General features: G+C 42.9%; 1 non-coding gene across 1 annotated transcript; it reads left to right on the forward strand.

Moving 5' to 3' along the window:
- The first annotated feature begins 1,046 nt into the window (after nt 1-1,046).
- On the forward strand, nt 1,047-1,184 carry LOC119924476. The gene has a single exon (XR_005449188.1). It is a non-coding gene; the product is annotated as a small nucleolar RNA SNORA7 (small nucleolar RNA).
- Nucleotides 1,185-9,116: the final 7,932 nt, after the last annotated feature.

Consider the following 9,116-nt stretch of genomic DNA (forward strand, 5'->3'; position numbering starts at 1 on the left):
TACCTTCGCATGGCTGATATCAGTAGTATTATTAAGTGTATACTGTGTACCCGGGGAAACCTCGTGACCCAAAAGTACTGGTCAGCATTTTTTTTCTTAATGGCATTTGTTAAGCACTTACTGTGTGCCAGGCACTGTACTAAGCGTTGGGGTAGATACAAGGTAATCAAGTTGGACACCGTCCATGTTTCACGTGGAGCTCAGAGTCTTGGTTCCCATTTTACAGATGAGGTACCCGAGGTACAAAGGAGTTAAGTGATTGGCCCAAGGTCACATGGTAGACAAGTGGCAGAGCTGGGATTAGAACCCAAGTCCTCTGAGTCCCAGCCCAGTGTTCAGTCCACTAGGTCACCCTGCTTCTAACGTTGGGACGGGCGGTGTCCTCTCTTGCTGACCTCCTCCACCAGCAAAACCTGTAGCCTTTATGTCTTCCTCCTTGCAACTCCTTATTGGCATCGCCTCCTCACCGGATGCAGTCTCTGCACATGCTTTTCTTCCCTTTATTCTTCCCCCCTTCCAACCCCAAAGCATTTATGTCCATATCTGTAATTTAAGTATATTAATCTCTGTCTCCCCCTCTAGACTATAAGCTCAGTGTGGGCAGGCATTGTGTCTGCTTATCGTTGTAGTGTACCCTCCGAAGCGCTCAGGACAGCTTATCTGTATATATCTGTATATATGTATATATGTTTGTACGTATTTATTACTCTATTTTATTTGTACATATTTATTCTATTTTATTTTGTTAATATGTTTTGTTCTGTTCTGTTTCCCCCTTCTAGGCTGTGAGCCCACTGTTGGGTAGGGGCCATCTCTATATGTTGCCAACTTGTACTTCCCAAGCGCTTAGTACAGTGCTCTGCACACAGTAAGTGCTCAATAAATACGATTGAATGAATGAATACAGAACACTGTACTCAGGGCTTGGGTGAGTTCAATACAAAAGAATTGATATACAAGCTCCTGGACCACAGTGAGCTTACATTCTAGAGGGGGAGACAGTTATTAATATAAATAAATAAATAAGTGACAGCTATGTACATTATCACCTCTCAGGGTTGCACCTGGAGAGTTTCCAGTACTCTACCAGTTTTGACTACGGGAGGAAGAGTCAAGCAGAAGCCTATCCATTCCTTTCCTAGCTTGGCCATTGACGAGTGAGTGGAAGATAATCTGTGACAAATCCAACTTCATTTGTGCTGGGCAGCAGTGGCCTTGGAGAGAGTTGAGAGGGGAGACTCATGTTTACTGCACGGAAGGAGGCAATGGTAAACCCCTACCATATTTTTAACAAGAAAACTCAATGGATCCATTACCAGAACGATCGGAGATGGAGAGCGGGGCGTTCTGGGAGAGATGTGTCCGTGGTGTCGCTTTGGGTCAGATACGACTTGATAGCGTAAGACAAGACAATGTACATCAGTTCTGTGGGGCTGAGGGTGAGGTGAATATCTAGTGTTTAAAGGGTACAGATCTAAGGGCATAGGCAACATAGGATAAGGAGTTTCTGTTTGATGTGGAGGCGGATGGACAACTACTGGAGGTTTTTGAGGAATGGGGAGACGTGGACTGAAAGCTTTTTTGTAGAAAAATGATCTGGGACTCAGAGTGAAGTATGGACTGGTGTGAGAAGAAATAGGAGGCAGGGAGGTCAGTGAGGAGACCGATGCAATAGTCAAGGTTGGATATAAGTCCTTAGATTAGTGTAATTGCAGTTTGGATGGAGAAAGAAAGGGACTTTATTGACGTGAAGGCAGAACTGACAGGGTTTTGAGGACACTGACTGAATGTGTGAGTTGAATGATAGAGGTGAGTCATGGATAATGCTGAGGTTATGGGCTTGTGAGACCGGGAGGATAATAGTGTATCTACAGTGATAGGAAACACAGGGGGAAGACAGGGTTTGGATGGGAAGATGAGGAGTTTTTTGGGGGAATGTTTAGCATGAGGTGTCGACAAAACACCCAGAAGGAAACGCAAGACTGCAGAGGAGGAGAGAGGGCAGGGCTGGAGAGGTAAATTTTGGAAGCATCTGTGTAAAAATGGTAGTTGAAGTCATGGGAGTGAATGGGTTCTCCAAGAGAGTGGGCGGAGATGGAGAATGGGAGAGGACACAGAACCAAGCCTTGAGAGACCCCCCACTGTCAGAGGAAGGAAGGCACAGGAAGAGTCTGCAGAAAAGACTGAAAGGAGCAGCTAGACAGATAGAAGAACCAGGAGAGGACAGTCACAGAGAAGCAAAGGTTAGATAATATTTCAGTGTTGAAGGAAGCTGAGGATTAGGATGGAGTTGAGGCCGTCAGACTTGGCAAAAAGGATCATTTATGACCTATGAGAGGGCAGTTGGAGTGAAGGGAGCAAATCTTTTTTTTTTTTTTAATTTCCTTTTCCAACAGAAAATGCTCTTTGTCAGGTCAATAATGGTAGCTTTCCTGTTTCTAAATACTGCATTTAATATCCTTATCCTTTTATAATCATCCCAACTAGTTATAGATTATGATCATAGACTCCATCAGTACAATTATATTGCTCTTTCTTCTGGTTAAGCATTATATCATTCTTTACCCTATGTGGTATCTTTTTGAGTCATCAGGCTTATAGAGATTTTAATTCTCCTTCCTACAAGTTGCAAAGTAGACTACACATGTCATTTGTTTTATTTACATGCGACTGTTTATCTGGGATCAAATCATGTTTGAAATTAGATTGATCCTGCCATTGACAGGATTTTCTCTCCAGGTTCATTAATCAGGTCTGTCGATATCAAGCAGCACATCCTACGCAGAGGGATTCAAATTAGTCTTATGGATTTAAAATTACACATTTGAATTTGCTTCCAAAGGAAAATATGCTAATTAACAAGTTGAATTATCTTTGGCTCAGCGCCTAGGGGTAGTAGAGACCCCCTCAATCACAAACCTTGGCCCAGTAGACAGAAGAGCAAGGGCCTGGGAACCAGAAGGATCTGGGTTATAATCCAGACTCCATTACTTGTTTGCTGTGTGACTCTGGGCAAGTCACCTGACTTCTCTGAGCCTCAGTTACCTCAACTGTAAAGTAGAGATTAAGGCTGTGAGCCCCATGTGGGACATGGACTGTGTCCAACCTGGTTACTTTGTATCTACCCCAGTGCTTAGAATGATAATAATAAAAAAAAATGGCATTTGTTGAGCACTTACTATGTGCCAAATACTGTTCTAAGCGCTGGGGTAGTTACAAGGTTATCAGGTTGTTCCACGTGGGGCTCACAGTCTTAATTGGCATTTTACAGATGAGGTAACTGAGGCACAGAGAAGTTGTGACTTGCCCAAAGTCACACTGCTTGACAAGTGGTGGAGCGGCATTAGAACCCACAACCTCTGACTCCAAAACTCATGCTCTTTCCATTAAGCCATGTTGCTTCTCTAATGTGTAGAATAGTGCCTGGCACATAGTAAATGCTTAACAAATACCAGCGTGGCTCAGTGGATAGAGCCCGGGCTTTGGAGTCACAGGTCATGGGTTCAAATCCTAGCTCTGCCAATTATCAGCTGTGTGACTTTGGGCAAGTCACTTAACTTCTCTGGGCCTCAGTTCCCTCATCTGTCAAATGGGTTTAAGACTGTAAGGCCCCCCCTTGGGACAACCTTGTAACCTCCCCAGCACTTAGAACAGTGCTTTGCACATAGTAAGTGCTTAATAAAAGCCCTTCAAAGCCCTACTGAGAGCTCACCTCCTCCAGGAGGCCTTCCCAGACTGAGCCCCCTCCTTCCTCTCCCCCCTTCCCCCTCACCATCCCCCCGCCTTACCTCCTTCCCCTCCCCACAGCACCTATATATATATATGTATATATGTTTGTACGTATTTATTACTCTATTTATTTATTTTATTTGCACATATGTATTCTATTTATTTTATTTTGTTAATATGTTTTGTTGTCTGTCCCCCTTCTAGACTGTGAGCCCGCTGTTGGGTAGGGACCGTCTCTATACATTGCCAACTTGTACTTCCCAAGTGCTTAGTACAGTGCTCTGCACACAGTAAGCGCTCAATAAATATGACTGAATGAATAAATGAATGAATTAATGCCATCATTATTATATTTTCAGCGCTTAGAACAGTGCTCAGCACTTAGAACAGTGCTTTGCACACAGAAAGCGCTTCATAAATGTTATCATTATTAAATACCATGAAAAAAATAAAGACACCCTCAGGACAACCTCCTGGGAGAGACCCCCACATTAGTATCCATCAGCTGTTTTCCTGAAAGAAAAGTGCATTACGGTGAAAAAATAGCGAGGCCCGTGACTTGTGTATGTGAGCTGACCTGTCAAGTGCCATTTCAGAGGGCATGGGGAGGGCTCATTGGAAGGAGCATGTCTAGCAATAATGAGAAATATTCTGTTATCTGTGTACCCCATGATCCATCTTCACCCTTCTCAAACACAGAAACATTAAATAATAATAATAACGATAGCATTTATCAAGCACTTACTGTGTGCAAAGTACCGTTCTTTCCATGTGACTTCTAAATCCAATGGTCTAGTGGAAATAATAATAATAATAATAATAATAATGATAATAATAATAATGGCATTTGTTAAGTGCTTACTATGTGCAGAGCACTGTTCTAAGTGCTGGGGGTAGATACAAGGTGATCAAGTTGTCCCACGTGGGGCTCACAGTCTTAATCCCCATTTTACAGATAAGGTAACTGAGGCTCAGAGAAGTTAAGTGACTTGCCCAAGGCCACACAGCAGACATGTGGTGGAGCTGGGATTCGAGCCCATGACCTCTGGCTTCAAAGCCTGTACTCTTTCCACTGAGCCACGCTGCTTCCCACAGTCTTGGGAGTCAGGGGACCTGAGTTCTAATCCAGCCTTTGCCGCTTGCCTGCCGTGTGACTTTGTGCCAATTACCTAAATTTTCTGTGCCTGTTTCCCTTTTTTTAAAAAAATATCTCTGTTAAGTGCTTACTATGTGCCAGGCACTGCACTGAGCACCGGGGTAGATGCAAACAAATCAAGTTGGACCCAATCCATGTCCCAAATGGGGCTCAGGCCCCAATTTTACAGGTAAGGTAATTGAGGCCACAGAAAAGTTGAGTGACTTGTCCAAGGTCACGCAGTAGACAAGTGACAGACGCGGTATTGGAACCCAGGTCTTTTTGACTCCCACTAGGCAACTTTGCTTCTCAATATGGAGATTTGATAACTGTTCTTTAAGCCCTTATCAAATACTATAATTATTATTATTTATTGAGGGCTTACTGTGTGCAGAGCAATGTATTAAATGCTTGGAAGATTACAGTAGAGGTCGTAAAAACGACCCCTGTCTTCGAGGTGCTTATGATTGAGTATGGGAGACAGAGATTAAAGTAAATTTCATATAGAGACTGTGAGCCCGCTGTTGGGTAGGGCCCGTCTCTATATTTTGCCAGTTTGTACTTCCTAAGCGCTTAGTCCAGTGCTATGCACACAGTAAGCACTTAATAAATACGACTGAATGAGTGAATGAATGAATGTATAGATGTAGATATGATTGTACATATTTATTACTCTGTTTTACTTGTACATATTTATTCTATTTATTTTATTTTGTTAATATGTTTTGCTTTGCTCTCTGTCTCCCCCTTCTAGACTGTGAGCCCGCTGTTGGGTAGGGACCATCTCTATATGTTGCCAACTTGTACTTCACAAGCGCTTAGTACAGTGCTCTGCACACAGTAAGCGCTCAATAAATACGATCGAATGAATGAATGAATGAACAAAGTACAAGAATTGGCGTATTACCGTTGTGGGGTTAGGGAAGTATTCAAGTGCTTAGGGGATTTCAGGCCCAAGTGTATAAGTGACCCTTAGTCTGTGCTCTGCACACAGTAAGCACTCAGTAAATATGACTGCTTGACTCAGAAATGAAAGAGAAAAAGGTGGGGAGAAGAAAAGTGAGTCAAGGAAGTCATCTCTCTTAGAGGAGATGTGATTTTAGCAAAGGCTTTGAAGATTGGGAGAGAGCTGGTATGTGAAATATGAAGGATGTTCCAGGAAGGAGCTAGGACATGAGCATGGTGTTGGTGACCATAATAATTATAATAATGATGGCATTTGTTAAGCGCTTACTTTGTGCAAAGCATTCATTCATTCAATCGTATTTATTGAACACTTACTGTGTGCAGAGCACTGTACTAAGCGCTTGGGAAGTACAAGTTGGCAACATATAGAGATGGTCGCTACCCAACAGTGGGCTCACAGTCTAAAAGATGCTGGGGAGGATACAAAGTGATCAGGTTGTCCCACTTGGGGCTCACAGCCTTCATCCCCATTTTACAGATGAGGGAACTGAGGCACAGGGAAGTGAAGTGACTCACTCAAAGTCACACAGCTGACAATTGGAGGAGCCGGGATTTGAACCCATGACCTCCAACTCTCAAGCCCGGGCTTGTTCCACTGAGCCACGTTGCTTCTCTATAGAGATGAGACATCTCCCTAGAGATGAGACAGAGTCACAGGAATGTGGTTGGTGTTGGAGAAGCAAACTGTACGGCTGGGTTGATGTGAGATAGGATCAAGGTTAGGTAGCAAGAAGCAGTGTAGTTAAGTAATAACAATAATAATCATGGCATTTATTAAGCACTTACTATGTGCAAAGCACTGTTCTAAGCACTGGGGAGGTTGCAAGGAGATAAGGTTGAGGGAACTAAGGCCCAGAGAAGTTAAGTCACTTGCCCAAAGTCGCACAGCTGACAATTGGCGGAGCCGGAATTTGAACCCACAACCTCTGACTCTCAAGCCCGGGCTCGTTCCACTGAGCCACACTGCTTCTCTATAGAGATGAGACATCTCCCTAGAGATGAGACAGAGTCACAGGAATGTGGTTGGTGTTGGAGAAGCAAACTGTACAGCTGGGTTGATGCGAGATAGGAGCAAGGTTAGGTGGCGAGAAGCAGTGTAGCTTAGTAATAATAATAATAATGATGGCATTTATTAAGCACTTACTACGTGCAAAGCACTGTTCTAAGCTCTGGGGAGGTTACAAGGTGATCAGGTTGTCTCACAGGGGGCTCACAGTCTTAATCCCCATTTTACAGATGAGGTAACTGAGGCCCAGAGAAGTTAAGTGACATGCCCAAAGTCACACAGCTGACAATTGGCGGAGCCGGGATTTGAACCCATGACCTCTGACTCTCAAGCCCGGGCTCGTTCCACTGAGCCACGCTACTTCTCTATAGAGATGAGACATCTCCCTAGAGATGAGACAGAGTCACAATCAATCAATCAATCGTATTTATTGAGCGCTTACTGTGTGCAGAGCACTGTACTAAGCACTTGGGAAGTACAAGTTGGCAACATCTACAGACGGTCCCTACCCAACAGTGGGCTCACAGTCTAGAAGGGGAAGACAGAGAACAAAACAAAACATATTAACAAAATAAAATAAATAGAATAGATATGTACAAGTAAAGTATAAATAAATAGAGTAATAAATCTGTAAAAACATATATACATATATACAGGTGCTTGGGGAAGGGAAGGAGGTAAGGCGGGGCGATGGAGAGGGGCAGGAGGGGGAGAGGAAGGGGGAGAGAGTCACAAGAAGGAGCTTGGTGTTGGAGAAGCAAACTGTATGGCTGGGTTGATCAATCAATCGTATTTATTGAGCGCTTACTGTGTGCAGAGCACTGTACTAAGCGCTTGATGTGAGATAGGAGCAAGGTTAGGTGGCGAGAAGCAGTGTACCTTAGTAGATAGAGCACAGGCCCGGGAGTCAGAAGGTCATGGATTCTAATCCTAACTCCACCACTTGTCTGCCGTGCGACTGTGGGCTAGTTACTTCATTTCTTTGGGCCTCAGTTACCTCATCTGTAAAATGGGGATTAAGAGTGTGAGCCCTATGTGGGACAGGGACTGCGTCCAACCTGACTAACTTGTATCTACACCAGAGCTTAGAGCAGTGCTTTGCACATTCATTCATTCATTCAATCGTATTTATTGAGCACTTACTGTGTGCAGAGCACTGTACGAACCGCTTGGGAAGTACAAGTTGGCAACATATAGAGGCGGTCCCTACCCAACAGTGGGCTCATAGCACTTAACAAATACCATAATTACTATTATTAGGGGAGAGAGAGTTGGTTGAATGCCTTAAAGTAGAAATTGGGTAACAAAAATTGGATGACAAATAGTACATATTTATTATTTTATTTTATTTGTTCATATTTACTCTATTCATTTTATTTTGTTAATATGTTTTGTTTTGTCTGTTTCCCTCTTCTAGACTGTGAGCCCACTGTTGGGTAGGGACCGTCTCTATATGTTGCCAACTTGTACTTCCCAAGCGCTTAGTATAGTGCTCTGCACACAGTAAGTGCTCAATAAATACGATTGAATGAATGAATGAATGAATGAAAAAAAATAGCTCTCAACTATTAGGTGTTTGGAAATATGGATGCAAGCGGAGATGATCCAGAGAAGTCAGGAAGTCAACGTGTGTCACGGCCTCATGAAGCATAGAATCCACTCTATCAGCAGCATTTTGATATGATTGAATATATAATTCACATAGTTTGATTGCAATCATCTCCGCAGTCATTTTGAGAATAATTTAATTTCATACCTGCTGGATTTAATCTCATTGTTATTCTAGCAAAGCCTTTTAACGGTTAATGCTAAAATAAACTATAAATGATTATATTTCATGGACCTTGAAAATACGATTAATTTATTAACCTTGCAGGTAGGTTAAATGATTTGCAGATGTAGACTTTCAGCTGTTAGGGGAGAATTGGCCCAGAACCACAATTCCTGTGAAATTCTCACAAAGAGGAAATCAGAGTGTCAGAATTTATTAAACACCTTGTAGGTCTACTGAGAAATATTTGACCTCCTGTGCATGTGCACATAAAGTCATTTGGGTAACCATGAGAGCACTCGAAATCCAAATATATGTCAATCTGGTGAATTGGGCTAGATTTCAGTAATAACCAGCGAGATAACTTGTTAGATGACCAGCAAGACACCTCCTAAGCTGCAGTGTGATTATGTTTCTTTCATGTGTTGTCATCCTGTGTCTTTATTGCTTTGACCCCCCACTTTCAGATTGCATATTTGAATGAGGATATCCTGGAGTGAGAGTGGCTT

This window comes from Tachyglossus aculeatus, chromosome 2 (assembly GCF_015852505.1).
Source record: "Tachyglossus aculeatus isolate mTacAcu1 chromosome 2, mTacAcu1.pri, whole genome shotgun sequence".
NCBI classification, from domain to species: Eukaryota; Metazoa; Chordata; class Mammalia; order Monotremata; family Tachyglossidae; genus Tachyglossus; species Tachyglossus aculeatus.